General features: G+C 38.2%; 2 long non-coding RNA genes across 2 annotated transcripts in view; both read left to right on the top strand.

Annotated features, from left to right (window-relative positions):
• LOC309500442 overlaps window positions 1-17,875 on the top strand; it is a 95,387-nt gene that overhangs the window by 4,034 nt on the left and 73,478 nt on the right. The gene's annotated exons all lie outside the window — the stretch shown is intronic.
• Window positions 1,455-16,413, top strand: LOC309500458. Its single transcript, XR_014206615.1, has 3 exons — window positions 1,455-1,710; window positions 1,810-2,142; window positions 16,200-16,413. It is a non-coding gene; the product is annotated as an uncharacterized lncRNA (long non-coding RNA).

Raw genomic sequence — 17,875 nt, 5'->3', positions numbered from 1 at the left:
CTGAGAGATTTCTGTCCCATTGGCAGCTACGCACTTTGATGCTTCAAAGACATCGTAAAACTAATACATGTGAATTGAGCGGTTTAGTCCAGATCTTCTGAAGAGACTCGATCGCTTTAGATGATGAACATATTGAATTTAGCCTTTTATTCACATATAAACATTGATCAGCGAACATAAACAGAAGCTCAACAACAACCTCATCAAGAACAAACCTCATTGGTTCTTGTGGAATCTCAAACATGCTGCAACACATGAGAATGAACCTCATTGGTTCTTGAGGAAGCTCAAACGTGCTGCGTAACACGAGAATGAACCTCATTGGTCCTTGTGGAATCTCAAACATGCTGCGTAACACGAGAATGAACCTCATTGGTTCTTGAGGAAACTCAAACGTGCTGCGTAACAAACAAGAATGAATCTCATTGGTTCCTGCAGAATCTCAAACGTGCTGCGTAACACGAGAATGAACCTCATTGGTTCTTGAGGAAACTCAAACGTGCTGCATAACAAACAAGAATGAATCTCATTGGTCCTTGAGGAAACTCAAACGTGCTGCGTAACAAACAAGAATGAATCTCATTGGTTCCTGCAGAATCTCAAACGTGCTGCGTAACACGAGAATGAACCTCATTGGTTCTTGAGGAAACTCAAACGTGCTGCATAACAAACAAGAATGAATCTCATTGGTCCTTGAGGAAACTCAAACGTGCTGCGTAACAAACAAGAATGAATCTCATTGGTTCCTGCAGAATCTCAAACGTGCTGCGTAACACGAGAATGAACCTCATTGGTTCTTGAGGAAACTCAAACGTGCTGCGTAACAAACAAGAATGAATCTCATTGGTTCCTGCAGAATCTCAAACGTGCTGCGTAACACGAGAATTAACCTAATTGGTCCTTGAGGAAACTCAAACGTGCTGCGTAACAAACAAGAATGAATCTCATTGGTTCCTGCAGAATCTCAAACGTGCTGCGTAACACGAGAATTAACCTAATTGGTCCTTGAGGAAACTCAAACGTGCTGCGTAACAAACAAGAATGAATCTCATTGGTCCTTGAGGAAACTCAAACGTGCTGCGTAACAAACAAGAATGAATCTCATTGGTTCCTGCAGAATCTCAAACGTGCTGCGTAACACGAGAATGAACCTCATTGGTTCTTGCAGAATCTCAAATGTGCTGTAACACCAGAAGGAACCACATTCTCACACATCAAGCGAACATGCTTAAGCTTCCGTTTACCATAATTGATGTGTGTTGATGAATGTTTATGTGAATAAAAGCCTAAATTAAATCTGTTCGGTGTATAAAGCGATAATGTGATTTGAACTTCATGAACATACAAACTTGCAATCAATACATTTTGATCACAAGATAAATCGTATTGCAACAACAAACAATGAATAGCACAAAATACTTTTAACTAATTATTAGAAAAATCCACTATGTACCCAATAATTATTTATTACCACTTAGAATTTACCTATCTTATCGACAGATAATTTTGTTTCACATAATAGTAGCAGTAATGATCCAGGCCAAACACTTCTTTCAAAATAAAGCTTCGCTTCTGTCTTGAAGTATATGAAAAGAGGAGGGACTCCAGATATGACATGATAATCATGACTGAAAGAGACTGTGGATGAAACGATTCAGGCTGACTCTTGTACTATGGACCTTCATTCAGTTATTCTGTTCTGTGTCTCTGGTATGTATACTTATTTGGTTGATTATTTTTTGTTTTGTTAAGAAAATATATAAAATTAAATTAAAAGCACCACAAAGCTAACGTACCTCTTCTTTTCAGCAACTTGGAAATGTCATTAAACCAGAAGAAACAAATGTAGTTGCTGAGAAGGATTCAAGCATTGTCCTGTACAAAATAATCATTTTGAAGAATCTTTAAAAATGGTGGGGAAAAGAATTATCAAACACAATTAAATGATATACAAAGTACAATACAGCATATGGATGAAAGTGAACAGCAGCAGGAAGTTCAGCGAGGAGGAAGTTCCTGTGTGTGTTTCTGTGTGATCTTCAGTGACTTACAGCTCAGAGAACTGAGAGCCTCAACAGAGAACTGAGCTGATCTGATTCAACATGGACAGATGCCTCATACTTATTCTCATTGTGGGAACAGGTACATTATTTATTAAATAATTAATGAAATTCTGTACATAAATATTTCATTTGTTTTTAATTCTCAAACCCTAAAGGCAAAATTTATTTTACTTTAGTCATTTGTATTCCTGTAAAACATGATTTGAAATGTGTTTGTAAAAGTATTTTGTCAATTTTGCTTTCACAAATCAAAAGTTTTTAATTGTTGACAGGTTTGGTGACTGGAGACAACATTGAGCCAGATAAAGGGACAGAAAAAAACTCTAAAGAAACAGAAACTGTCAAGCTGAGCTGCTCATATAGTTCAAGTAGTGAAAATGTTCTGCTTTACTGGTACAGACAGTATCCAAACAAAGAACCGCAGTATTTATTACGCAAAGGTGCTCGATCCTTGAGTGATAATTCTTTTGCACGCACCTCTGATGATCGGTTTCAGTCGACTACATCACGAACATCCACTGAACTCACTATTACTGCTGTACGTCTGTCAGATTCAGCTCTCTATTATTGTGCTCTGAGAGTTGGAGCCCAGTGATACAAAACATGAAACACGTCGTACAAAAACCTGAAGCTCTTTTCACTTTGAACGAATCTAGTGAAAACCACAATCACAACCCCAATCTAATGTAATAAAATATGTGGTAACACCTGTGTGAGGTTGAATTAGGCCTGTTATAAAACTTCAAAGAAACAACAAAATGTTCAGGATATCACGTTTCATGAGGTTCCTTTCAGTGCACATCTTAATTTCTACTTCTTTAATTACTACTACATTTCAATCATTATCATAATGACTAAGGAGATTACATTGACAAAACTTTTAGTTAACATTTGGTTTACATAAACAATACTATTATTGGTTATTCTTGACCTTTAAATGTCTCACACTGAAAAACTAACAGAACATTGTCTTGCTCGAATAGAATTCAAACTTCTCTGCAGCAAAACCACATGTGTTTTCTACATTCATATGTGACCATATAAATTTTTTTTAATTTAAATTAAATTAATAATATACATATTTTTACTACAGTTCAAAAGTTAAAAAAGGTAAAAACTTTAAAAGTCAAACAGGAGCTGCCATCACTTTGTTTTTTTAAATCTACAAAAACAATGTAATTTCAGAAGTTGGCCACAGTGTGGCATAATCTGATGTTGGTGATAAATATTAATTTAAGATCCCACTGTATGTGTGTAATGCCTGCAAACATTTGTGCACTGGAATATTAGACTGTTATAATCTATGTTAATCTGGATGAGGAATTTATTTTTAATGGCTGCAGTTCTCGGCATGTAACAACTGTTAAATGAATTTGAACTTATGAAGCGCCGGTTTCAGTTACTCAGAGAAGTGGACTGATATACAGCGTTGCTGGATGATAGTACATATAAGGAAATATTAAACTGATGCTGAATGCCACGACTAACCAATCAGAATCAAGCGTTCTGAAGTGCAGTGTATAAGATACTGTCATTTTCAGTGAATAAAAAGTGATATAAGCTAATCAAATACATGGATACATACATAAATCCTGAGATTCATTATAGCCTATAAAAAAAAAGAAATGATAGTACTACATATTACATAATCTACAGTCGTCATTGGCTAATACTGTAGCACAGGCTCCTCCTAGCAGTCAGATCAAATGACTTGAATGTATTGCTGCTTTAACAGATGCAGAAAGAGGAAGACGATCACAACATCTTTGCTTTTAGGCAATAGTTGGTCATTTCAATTGTGTATGATGGCACTCTGGAGAAGTGCCATTGTGATCATATTTTTATATATCTGGGGTGAGTAGCACTATCAAACAATGATTCTTTTCTAGCTTATATTTAAAATGAATTTTCCTTATGTGTCTATGTGCACATTCCTTGCAGCCAATGGGCAACATTTTTATTCATATTGTTTCAATTGTATTTCAGGATGTAATTCTCAAGACAAAGTTGATCAGCATACACAGATTCAATATGCTGTTGAAGGTGATGATGTAACAATCAACTGTACATATCAGACTGCTTACACAAACCCGACTCTCTTCTGGTACCAGCAGAAAGTAAATGAAATCCCCAAGTTCATGTTAAATAAATTCTCTAAAACCGGACAAAATGAGGATGAATTCAAGAAGAGATTTCAAGCAAATCTCAGCAAAACTTCAGTTCCTCTGACAATCCAGGATGTGTGTGTGTCTGACTCTGCTGTGTATTACTGTGCTCTGCAGCCCACTGTGACTCAAACACACTCAACACTCATACAAAAACCCTCACAGTGCAACGGCATAAATTACATCATTATGCAATTTCCATTTATATTAGAATAAATCGCCTAGCCTACGACTTCATGTTTAGAAACTTTTTTATCCATAAATATATTTTTTATTTAAAAGTTTACATTCAGTTTATTATCTAATTTTATTCGTGACAATCTGCATTCTCTTGTAGAAACATACAGTTGTTAAAGGGGTGGTTTACTGCTTTTTTTCTTTGCATGATTGTGTTTATGGGGTGCAATATAACATGTCTTCGGATTTTTTTATTTTTTTTTGTCTTATTTTTCATAAATTTCACCTTTATTGTAAGCCGCTTTCTCCTCTGTCATTTGAACGACCGGTTGACTTCCTGATTCTATGAAACCACTCCCTCAGAAACAGGCAATGGGCTCAGATTGGTTAGTTGGGCCGGTGTGTTGTAATTGGCTAAACTGCGTAGTGCATGTTGTCCGGAAACTTCACGCCCATTACCTTTACGGGCGAAAGTTGCATGTGCTCCGGTCCAATGTAAATAATGGTGTCAATACTGCCGTATCAGTTTGAGCCAGAATCAGACCCAGAAAGCGGCAATGAAGAGAATCAAGCAACCTCCCCAAACACGGCTCTTACAAAACGTTTCTGAATGGTACATTTTTTATTATTATTATTCTATTCTATTCTATTCTATTCTAATCTACTATTATTATATAAGAATTTCGATACGCTGTTACTTGAAAATGCTACTGCTGCTTGTTAGCTTTTGAGATACGGTTTTCTCCTGATTAAACATTTAATATAACTGAATAAATGACTGAGTAATACCGTTTTTTAAAGTTATTGTTTTAACTTCAGCAGCTGAAGTTGGCTGTTGCGATTACATATCATTTTTTTAACTTTATACACGTTTGTCTTATACACACAAAATAGCATCGAACTAACTGGCTATAAACAAACAGCGTTGGCATTGGTTAACGTTCTTGATCAAATCGAAAAATTACGTCATAAAATATACATGGAAAATACATTTACAAAATTAGTACATCATTACAAATTCAGGTCCAAAATGTTTGTACGCGTTTGTACGTGTAAGTGGCTACTAAAGCCAGCGCTGGCATTTGTTTACGTCCTTGATAAAACTAAAACATTACGTCTGAAATTATACATGCAAACATTATTAAGTCTTACTTACAGGTTGTGGCCCAACAACTGCTGCCTCTGGTTTTAAAGTTGGAACTGCTTCATGTTTTAGTAACAGTTTCTTGTTGAATCCGGCATTGAATTCGTGGAGATTCTGGAAGCTGTCTTCCGTAAAATGCGCATCACAGAGAGCTTTTACGATTGAAATTTTCAGGAACATAATCAAACATAAATTTTAGCCATTGTTGACGAACTACAGCGTCCGTATGAAGCCCGAACACAGAAGACCTGGCAGCTGGGTGAAAATAACACACTTTCGACAGCATGGCTACAGCTCTCCACTATAACTCTTCCTCTTCGACAAAGCTGCAGAAATATGGCCATGCCCCCTTTTTTGCATGGGTTAGTTACGTATAAAACCCGGGAAGTATCTCGTTGTAGTCCCATTCGAGTCGTTTTTGTAGGCATTAAACTTCCTGATTTTTAAAAGACGATATCTCTGCTTACGTTGAACTTTCAGCGCAGCAACTTTGCAGATACTGTTCATGCACCAACAGCAACATTACACACCATTTAAAATGAAAAAAGTGAAATCACAATCAACCACCCCTTTAACACCTTTAAATAAAGAGTAACCTTAACTTTAATTGTACTTCCTGATATTCTACTTCAAATTCAGCTTCGCTTCCAGTGGAGTGTGACCAATTCAATTCAAATTCATGAAAGGGAGTTTTTTTTAAATTGTGAATTTTGCCTAATGTTGATATTAATTTAATAGAAAATAAACACTATATACCTAATATGTTGGGGCTGGAAAATTAAATACCCAGAGTGAAAATTTATATTATATTTTTTACTTTTCAAATGTTGCATTCTTTGTAAATTTAGTGGAAACAAGGAAATTTCAAAGAATTTTAATTTGCAGGGCATAAACATATTTGCAATAAAACATATGTGGCGCCCCCTAATTGTACAACTGACTACGCCACCCCTTGAGCTTAGCCGATTAGTGCAAGTGTCAGAGCAAGGGGAACTCTGCCCCAATAAAATGTACGAACACAGGTTCGAAGAAAAGTATAAAAATACAATCTTTATTAATAAATAGTTGGAGGTGTTGGTTGCCTAAAAGAAAACAAAGAATAAATCAAACAAATATATTTAACTAGAAGTCACCAAGCCATCAGCATGGGAGCCAGTAGAGCGGTTTGAGAAAGCACTAAAAGAAGGCCAAGTTCTCACTACCACCTGTGAACAGAGGCACAGAGCCTTTTAAGTAGTACACACTAGAGCTCAACGTATACACACTGCAAACTCACAGCACTCTAATAAATATGGTTAAAACACATTAAGGTTCACACACTACACTGTACACGTCTTGGGCAAGAGAAGAAAAAATAAAAAAAAGAACCAAAACCCACTTTCCAGTGAAGTCTCTTGCACTACCCTGGCTCCGCCCACACAGAGGCTGTTTACAAAAAAGAAAGACAAAAGGAATTGGGAATAAACAAAATAGAAAAAATTAAATAAAAAAATAAGTAAATAAACCCACTCTAGCCTGTGACATACAATTCATGCACTCACATACAATAACAGCTATTGCCAACAGGCTAGAGGAAAACAAACAAAAGAAAATAACAAATAATAACAACCTATGCTATAAGCAGCACCGCACAATCAAATCACACAATATGGAGAACAGCAGCCAGCAACTCAGGTGTAGCTGTACATATCTGTAAACACAACCACACCATTAAAATATTTGCTTGATCATGATTCACATTCAATACAAATCACGTTTTAGATTATCTTCACACATTACATGATAAAAATGGCCTCATAAACAAAGGTGGTCAGTATTGCATTGAACTGTCTTCATATACGAAGCATACAAGACAAATACACTCCTATATACATATATTAGTTAAAACAGCAAAGGGAAATTAAACATACCTGTCGTAGCATTAACAGTGAATGGGAAACACTAAATTGGATGTAGACATCCCACTGCAGTCGCAGTATCCAGCCAACGCTTGTTAAACACGGAAGTAGTTTGGCATTACTTTGCCATAGTTCGCTCGCCCATTCACGGTCTCACAAGGAAACAATGTTGCACCGCGGCTCAGTCAGTGTCGGCTCATCCACTCACTATTAAAACAAACATTCGCTTGGCATACTAAACCCCAGTGAAAACGACAGACAAGGAAAACGCCATAGTATGGAGTCAATATAGGGCCATATATATCTGCAAAATAAAACAATGTTTTGCAAACAAAAAAAATGTTTTGCAAAAAAAAAAAATGTTTTGTATTGAGAGTATTGAGAATGTTTTTTTGCTTTTTTGCAAGTAAAAAAAAAATTATTGCAAAAGAAAAGTTAACCACTGAGAGATAAAATAAAGTTTAGCAAAGTAAAAGTTCAGCAGCATTGACTTTGCAACACATATTTCCCTTTGCGCCGCTCCTTTAAATCCGCGTTTCAGTCATCTGTGCCTCTGCGGCGCAAGCTTTCCTTTGCGCTTCATTTTTCTTTGCGCCTCGCTTTGTGTCCCTGATTTGACGTGGGGGGAGGGGTCAAGAGGTTGGGGTGTGTACAAGGGACGAAGGCGCGTCCCTCTCGTAACGTCATCAGCGCGAGCCCCAGACCGACTGGATCGATCGAAATGGCGGAGCAGAGACATGTGAGGTTGCGTTCCAGTCCACTTTTAGACACGCACTTGCGAACTTCCCTAAGCACTTCCCCTTGGGGGAATCCCTGCCGCCATTTTGAAGTGCGTTCCACTTCGTGAAGTGGACGAGGGAAGTTTATATGGACAGACCCTCGTTCCCTCGATTTTGACCGAGGGAGCGAGTCTGCTTCAATGTACACTTCAGGCACCTATATGTCCCACAATGCAGTACGATTGTGACGTCACCACATATCTCATCTAATCACCACCACAACAGACAACTCTATGATATATTAATAATATATATTTTTAATTTAAAACAACCCAAACACACCTATAAACATTTGGATGCTGCATTAAACAAATTCTTAAAGGGAAACAAAATGTAAATAATAAATCAACTCCACAGCTGATTCCAAGTGATCAAGGGCTTAGGACGTTCCATTTCAGCCCATTGCAGTTTCCGCCAGTAGTGAGCACTCGCAATGACGTACATCCGAGTGAACGAGACGGAGGGAAGTTAGCGAGTGAAGGGCATGACAATTTTGGACTGGAACGCAGCCCGGGTGATGGATCACAGGTAGGCTATGTATTATTGACAATAATAGTCTGGGGCTCGCGCTGATGACGTTACGAGAGGGACGCGCCTTCGTCCCTTGTACACACCCCAACCTCTTGACCCCTCCCCCCACGTCAAATCAGGGACACAAAGCGAGGCGCAAAGAAAAATGAAGCGCAAAGGAAAGCTTGCGCCGCAGAGGCACGGATGACTGAAACGCGGATTTAAAGGAGCGGCGCAAAGGGAAATATGTGTTGCAAAGTCAATGCTGCTGAAGTTTTACTTTGCTAAACTTAATTTTTTCTCTCAGTGGTTAACTTTTTTTTTGCAATAATTTGTTTTTTACTTGCAAAAAAGCAAAAAAAAATTCTCAATACTCTTATTTTTATTTGCAAAACATTTTTTTTTTTTGCTAAACATATTTTTTGTTTGCAAAACATTGTTTTATTTTGCAGATATATATGGCCCTATATTGACTCCATACTTATTGAACATACCTAAACTCAAAAACAGCACCTGAATCACTGATTCACCACACCAGAGCCAGCAGTAAGTTGACACACAATTAAGCACCCCAGGGGCCCGTTCTTCATACGTTGCTTAAAACATCCGAGATCAAATGAGACATCCAAGATGATATCATCGTGGTAATCATGATCTGGCTAATTAGATTCTTCGAACACACCAGCCGGTTATGATTAGGCTACTATAGCTGGATTGAGTTAGTGAGATAATTGCGCGTTCATGCGCTGGGGCCCGTTCTTCGTAAGTCGCTAACTCAGTTAGCTGGATTTGATTGTTGGCGATTTGGCATGATCTTGGATTGTTTGGTTCTTCAACGCTCATCCTGGACTTGCTGTCATAGCAACAGGTGCGCAATCTTAAACCTGGGGCCTGTACCATGAAGGTAGCTGAACAAACTCGAGGTTACAGGATTAGTTTTGAGTTGACAAAACCAAACCGATGTAGGCTTTATTGGTACCATGATGCAGCTCATCAACTTTCTCTGTCAACTCAGGCTTTGATCCTTAAGCTATGATTACTCCCGCGTGCACATAAAAGAGTGACGTCGACACTGAACAACCAATCGCGGGTAGAGCGAGAGCGATATATTTTTCCGCGGAGGAGCAAGAGATAATCATTCAGAATTACGATGAATTTAAATATGTATTTCAAGCTCGAAACAATACGGTCTCTGCTGCCAAAGCAAGAGAAGACTGTTGGAGAAAGATTGCTGATTGTTAATGTGTAAGTTAAACAAATACGTTCTATATTTATGTAAAATGATGTATGTGTAGTCTATATGTGTAACTATAGCCTATAGCCTATTTTTATAATATATAAAAAATGATACACGCACATTTTTTTATATATTATAAAAATAGGCTATAGGCTATATTACACATATAGGCTACATACATATACATAATTTTACATAAATATAGAACGTATTTGTACTACTAAGAAAGCTAGGGAATCCTATCATAAGATTAACAGAATAATAATAAAGATTTAAAATAATTCTTAACATATATTATATTGTATAGTACATTTGTGCAATTTGCTTTAAAAAAATAAAATAAAAAATGTGTTCATGTGATGTCACCCTATCAATATATCTTACCGGCAATTTTATAAAAGCCCTCTTTTATGGACATGGCCGATAAATGTCCGGGGAACACTATTAATGAAACTATTCATGTACTCCTGCAGAGCGAGACCACCTTACGAATGGTTCGACAAACCGTGTTTTCCCCTATAGCTTCTGTGCGTCACCCACCGTGCAAGTATGTACCACTTGCAAAAAAACGCAACGCAATACCATTTGCGGTACAGTAGTGCATGAATTCGACGTGTTAAATTCTTTATGTGCGGCTCAAGAAGTTCGCAAAGATAAGACATTGCTTCCGCGGAAAATCTGTATCTTTCATACAAGTAACTATCAGGAAAGGCAAGGGGATTTTGTCTGGCTAAAAACTCTTTCTCTACGAAGTGCTCGTCAAACAATTTGCGCTGAGATGTCACAGGATTTGGAAGAAAAGGTGAAGTCATTGTAACAGACACTGGGAATAAGTTACGTCACCTATATATTTCTTTGCTCTCAGCTGATTGGTCAAACTTCAGTCTGAGATCTTGAATCCAGAACATAACCTGCCCCGGAGCAGGTTGCAGCGTAAGATAGGCTACCATGGCAACGAACACCGATTAAAGCCAAGCTACTTTCATAGTACCTAAAACCCATTGGTGGAAACTAAACTGAAACATAGCTGGCTAGCCACCTAAACCGGCTTCATGGTACAGGCCCCTGGTCGCGAGCAGGGTTATTTCATGTTAAAGCTGCCGTCGGCAACATTTTTTTGATCATATTCAGTGTAATCGACACTATAATCCGACAGAACAACATAAATAAGGTGGTTTTAGAAAAAAACCCGAGCTTCTAACTCCACCTGGAGCGTGTTATTTGTTTTGCAAAAATCCAGCGCTCCCGCGTCATCAGGTCCAATCAGCGCAGGGGGGTGTGATATCTGACTGTCAATCACAGGTCGTGCACACGCCACAGATCCCCCCTCACTCGCGCACGTTAATATCACATGCACACGCCACGCCTGAAGTTCGCCTGGAGATTGCATGAAGCGTGATGGCGGAGAGAAAATCTACTAACAAGCTTCCAATTCCTCGGTTATTGCTATCTATGGATAGATTAGCCAGGGCTGCCTACCTCCGAGTCCATGGTGTTGATAGATGCTGAAGAGACGGACGCGTTCACAGAAAATCAGGTACACACGCACAGTGACGCACTGACGAGCACGACCTCGATGGGAGGGTGCTCGCTGGTAGTGGGGAGGGGCATGAGAGTTGTAAACATTAAAAATTTTGGCTAATCGACCCAATCTGCCAGACTTGCCGACGGCAGCTTTAACAGGATAGACTGCGGCTTCATAAGCGGAGCTGATACGGGAAGTCCATGGGGAAGTCCAGCGCAATGCGATAGTGCACTTTCTGAGATATATTTTTTTTCTCGTGACTCGTGAGATTGTCGTTTACATTATTAATTTGTTGGAAACGCACATTTATTTTCGACTTGTCGGAGTCATGCTTTAACTACAGCACAAACTGTTTGCATTGCCCTAAGATTATTTGCGAGTGGCTCTTTCCTTTACACTATTGGAGATGCGGAGAACTTGATTGAAAGTGCTGTCTGTCGTGTCATTCGGTCGTGTATTTTAATAATTGCATAATTACTTTGTTCATTGAAATGTCAGAGTCACCACGCTAGAACATGGAAACAAATAAAAGTGAAGTACAAAAATATTCTACATAATGGTAATTTTTAGTTAGCCTATATTATAGTCTCTTTTATAAAAGGCACTGTTAAATAAATGGTTGTCTCTTTATAAAAGCAACCAAGAAAAAGGCACAAAAAAAAAAGGCAAGGCAAGGCACTGTAAAATAGCCTACACTGTAAAATAATTTTTGCTGCATTAAATTAAGGCTGTATAGTCATTTCAACTGTTAAATCTTGAGTAATGATGAATTGCTTTGACTTGTGAAAGTGAAAACTGATAAACTTATGTTAATGTAAAAATATTTTGCCATGAGTTATTGACAGAGCCGATCCGCCCTATACGCACACTACGCAAGCTGCGTAGGGCCCCGCAAATTACTCAAGGCCCCGCCTCCCCCTCGTGTCAAAGCGCGTCAATCAAAGATTACAACATCGTTGAGACGTGAGAAAATGAAGCGGAACTATCCTTCTGGTCACGAAGAAAGAGGAAAAAACACTATGCGAGTGAATTGTGGGAACAGCAATCAGGTAGACTGAGTTTGCTTGTTTATAAACTGCAGCTGGGAAAAGATAACCGCGTCGCACGTTAACATGCGTTCATATGCGCGTGCACGAAATGAAACGCGCACTTTCCAAAATAAACTACAATAGCGGGATGACAATCCTCATTGTAGGCGTAGGCACACATACTTTTAAAACAAGACAATGATCATCTACTCTCCAAGTCAAGGTTAAGTTACAACTCTGCCATGCCAGATGGAAAACAATGTATTGGCTTTATAGTCTATATTGCAATTAAGATGCTGATTGACTGGACATACTGGTCAATATGGATGCACATCCCTCAGTAAATAATAACCTTCAAGTATTAAGTATTGCTGTTATCATTTAAAACACAGTGACATGCTGTGGCAATTTTAGCTACTTTTATTCATTCACAGCACAGGATGCATTTGTGATTTCAAGAATTCAATTTGTTCTATTTGAAGTGTGAATACTTAATATTTTACTAGTAACACTGTCTATTTCTGATATCAGGAATTACCTTTATTATATTACCTTTATAATATTATTACTCAGCAAGTAAACAAAAGCGTAAATATCTACGTAATAAAATACAAATTCTGATATTGGGGTTCCAATCATGCACTGAACCTTGATTAATTAACAAGGTTAATTCTTCACTGTTTTCCAGCTGTATTTACAGTTTTATCTTTGCTTTTGTTGTCAGGATTAGTAACTTGCCATTTTGTGACATTTGGAGTTCATTTTCTATCAAATGTTATTGGCATTGTGTATTGTCTACAAGTATTGAGGTCTCTGCATTCACATTATGCTTAACATCTGACATGTAGATATGGTGTCTCGCAAAAATATCTGTAGTATAAAGTACATGGATTTCCCAAGTAAAGCACATACCATAAATGTGTGGTGTAATTTAATATTATATTGTTTGAGTGAAATGTAATGCAAAGGAAATTTCAACTAAATTGATACTACCCAACCTTTTACTAGCCAAGTTAAAATACTTTCACCTAACTTAGTTAAGTAACGTATACTTAATTCCATATGTGAAATTAACTTAAAAAATATGCGTGTGAAATAAAAAAAAAGAAGTAAATTTTACTTATTGTTTATTTAGTGTGAGTCAGGTAGGAGGGCCCCTTAATTTTTTTTTGCTTAGGGCCCCAGGGAGGTCAGGATCGGCTCTGGTTATTGATCACATTTTTCCCGAGTGTAGTTCATTGTAATGACATTGTGTTTTCCTCTTTTGTGCACTTTTACATAATACTCTTTTACATAATACACTTGTATCTGTTCCCAAGAAAGTGGTAGCTGAAATATGTGCAGTAAGTGGACATTTTCTAACTTTCCAAAGTAAAGAAAGTATAAGACTTTGTAATGTCCATTTGTTTCCATTGCACTGGACAGTGAATAAACCCTCTCAGATAACTGTCATATGGAGGAACTAGCCTACCTGCAAGTGCATAAGTAACTTTACTTAATTTATACTTGTATGCTTTATGGCTGCAGGATTCCACATCTACAGAAAGGCCTACAGAAGAGTCTGCACAGACAGAGGAGACATAGGCCTACAGGTGGGCAGTGTATAGCCAACTTTTCCTTTTTATTTGTTGAATGAGGCATGTGTCTAATATCTCTTGTTGCAGGCACTTAACCACTGGCTTTTCTTTACAAAGAACAATTGAAATAAAACTCAAGGAACTAAGCATATTTGTCTTTTGTTAAACATTTAATGAAAAGTGTTTTTTTTTTTTTTTGGCAATGTTGTGTAATATGGCACATGCAACAATGTCACAGGCCCTGTCAGGTGTGCAACCAGACTTATCAGACACTGAAATCTTCCCTTTAGTTAGCCAAAGTTCATTTCATTGTGTGCCCTTGTCCTGGCTAGAGCTGCATTGTAACTGGTTTGGGTCAGGGAATGGGGTCTGTCTGCAGGCAGGAACAATGTTGATGTTATAGGCTACAGTACATGGGGAGACGCCTTATGTCATAATCACCTATGAAAAAATGCAGTTCTGTTAGGATCAGCATAAGTGTATGTAATACAGTGAAATTGATATTTAATTGTGGAACTTTCCTTACCACTTTCAAATAATGTGCATAAATATGAATCTCTGAAAATGCTTAAGTCATGCACAGATCCTGGCCATTTTGCTTTCACATTTGTGATATGGAAGATTTTAGTCAACTGCCTTTTTTTAATTTGATATAATATTACTAATCTGGAATATTAAGAATCACAATAGTAACTGGGCTGCACATTTACATTGTGAACCCCCTTTCTGTTCACATAATCCCCTTCATTGAGGCCTTGATGGCAGTCTATGGTCTAGTCTATGGTACCAATCACGTTAGTGAAGCCTGAGTGACACATACTGTAATCGACATGGTCACGATTGCATGACCATGCAATCTTCATAAAAAATTATGACAGCTTAAAAAAACAGCTTTTAAAAAAAACTGCTTTACAACATTGGGTCTTAAGTGGCTTGGAAATGCCACAAAAAAACCTACAACTGTTTTTTAAACCTAAAAGCACCAGGTAAACTCCGAATGACACGACAGACAGCACTTTCCATCAAGTTCTCCGCATCTCCAATAGTGTAAAGGAAAGAGCCACTCGCAAATAATCTTAGGGCAATGCAAACAGTTTGTGCTGTAGTTAAAGCCAGACTCCGACAAGTCGAACATAAATGTGCGTTTCCAACAAATTAATAATGTAAACGACAATCTCACGAGTCACAAGAAAAAAATATATATCTCAGAAAGTGCACTATCGCGCTGCGCTGGACTTCCCGTATCAGCTCCGCTTATGAAGCCGCAGTCTATCCTGTTAACATGAAATAAGCCTGCTCCCGAGCAGGTTTAAGATTGCGCACCTGTTGCTATGACAGCAAGTTCAGGATGAGCGTCGAAGAACCAAACAATCCAAGATCATGCCAAATCGCCAACAATCAAATCCAGCTAAGTGAGTTAGCGACGTACGAAGAACAGGCCCCATATAAGCCTGCTTCCATCGCGTTAAGTGGTTTACTAAATGCCTACTCCACCCCCCAATTAGGGACGTGATTAAACATATATAAAATTAAATTAAAAGCACCACAAAGCTAACGTACCTCTTCTTTTCAGCTACTTGGAAATGTCATTAAACCAGAAGAAACAAATGTAGTTGCTGAGAAGGATTCAAGCATTGTCCTGTACAAAATAATCATTTTGAAGAATCTTTAAAAATGGTGGGGAAAAGAATTATCAAACACAATTAAATGATATACAAAGTACAATACAGCATATGGATGAAAGTGAACAGCAGCAGGAAGTTCAGCGAGGAGGAAGTTCCTGTGTGTGTTTCTGTGTGATCTTCAGTGACTTACAGCTCAGAGAACTGAGAGCCTCAACAGAGAACTGAGCTGATCTTATTCAACATGGACAGATGCCTCATACTTATTCTCATTGTGGGAACAGGTACATTAATTAATGAAATTCTGTACATCAAAATTTAATTTGTTTTTAATTCTCAAACCCTAAAGGCAAATTTTTTTTTTTTACTTTAGTCATTTGTCTTCCGTTAAAACATGATTTGAAATGTGTTTGCAAAAGTATTTTGTCAATTTTGCTTTCACAAATCAAAAATATTGTTTTTAATTGTTGACAGGTTTGGTGACTGGAGACAACATTGAGCCAGATAAAGGGACAGAAAAAAACTCTAAAGAAACAGAAACTGTCAAGCTGAGCTGCTCATATAGTACAAGTAGTGAAAATGTTCTGCTTTACTGGTACAGACAGTATCCAAACAAAGAACCGCAATATTTATTACGCAAAGGTGCTCGATCCTGGAGTGATAATGCTTATGCACACACCTCTGATGATCAGTTTCAGTCGACTACATCACACACATCCACTGAACTCACTATTACTGATGTACGTCTGTCAGATTCAGCTCTCTATTATTGTGCTCTGATAGTTACAGTAGCCCAGTGATACAAAACATGAAACCTGTCGTACAAAAACCTAAAGCTCTTTTCACTTTGAACAAATCTAGTGAAAACCACAATCACAACCCCAATCTAATGTATATATGTGGTAACACCTGTGTGAGGTTGAACTAGACCTGTTATAAAACTTCAAAGAAACAACAAAATGTTCAGGATATCACGTTTAATGAGGTTCCTTTCAGTGCACATCTTAATTTCTACTTCTTTAATTACTACTATATTTCAATCATTATGACTAAGGAGATTACTTTGACAAAACTTTTAGTTAACATTTGGTTTACATAAACAATACTATTATTGTTTTTTCTTGAGCATTAAAGGGATACTCCACTTTAAAATGAAAATTCTGTCATCATGTACTCACCCTCATGTTGTTTCAAACCTGTATAAATTTCTTTCTTCTGCTGAACAGGAAAGAAGATATTTAGAAGAATGTCAGTTTCTGGTCCCATTGACTTCCATAGTAGGAAAAAATATATACTATGGAAGTCAATGGGACCAGAAACTGTCTGGTTACTGACATTCTTCTAAATATCTTCCTTCCTGTTCAGCAGAAGAAAGAAATTTATACAGGTTTGAAACAACATGAGGGTGCATATGATGACAGAATTTTCTTTTTAAAGTGGAGTATCCCTTTAAATGTCTCACACTGAAAAACGTACTCGGTTACCTAACGTAACCTCTGTTCTCTCTAGAGAGGGAACGAGTATTGCGTAAGTTTAGCTTACGCTACGGGTAAAGTCATCTTTTCTCGAGATATGAAGCAAAAAATTATCCTTAATTTTATATATCTTGTCAACGCAGTGCGGCAGCAAGCTGACCTAGAGCAGGCAATCTAGCGTGCTCATAGGCTGCTCTGCGGCAACTGCAGCAGCCTATCACTGAGCCCTTGGCGTGACGTCACGTCCAATGAGCGCGAGCAGCGCGCCTACGCGTCACGGCCCGAGGCGGGGCGTGGCAGAGGGTATAAATACGGGCTGAGAGGCTGCTTTCACTGGTTTTTGTCGCAGAAGCGAGTGAGCTCGTGGCGCGAGCACGGCGGGTTACGCAATACTCGTTCCCTCTCTAGAGAGAACAGAGGTTACGTTAGGTAACCGAGTACGTTCTCTTACGAGAGGTTCTCTCGTATTGCGTAAGTTTAGCTTACGCTACGGGAACTCCCTTGTCAACGCCGTGCGCGCCCGGCATCCACTGAATGAGTCCCAGGGAGCCCGGGGAACACGAGAGTGTGAGCCAGGCGGCCAATGATATGGCTAGCGCAAGTACATAAGCACATAGTAGGGGGAACAGAACGGCGCGGCCGGTCTGACTAACCAACCCTTATATTGTACAGCTC

The sequence above is a fragment of the Leuciscus leuciscus genome (genome assembly GCF_965113295.1).
Source record: "Leuciscus leuciscus genome assembly, chromosome: 6".
Classification (NCBI taxonomy): domain Eukaryota; kingdom Metazoa; phylum Chordata; class Actinopteri; order Cypriniformes; family Leuciscidae; genus Leuciscus; species Leuciscus leuciscus.
Note: the sequence above shows the minus strand (reverse complement) of the source record. Positions and strands in the feature narration are given on the sequence as shown.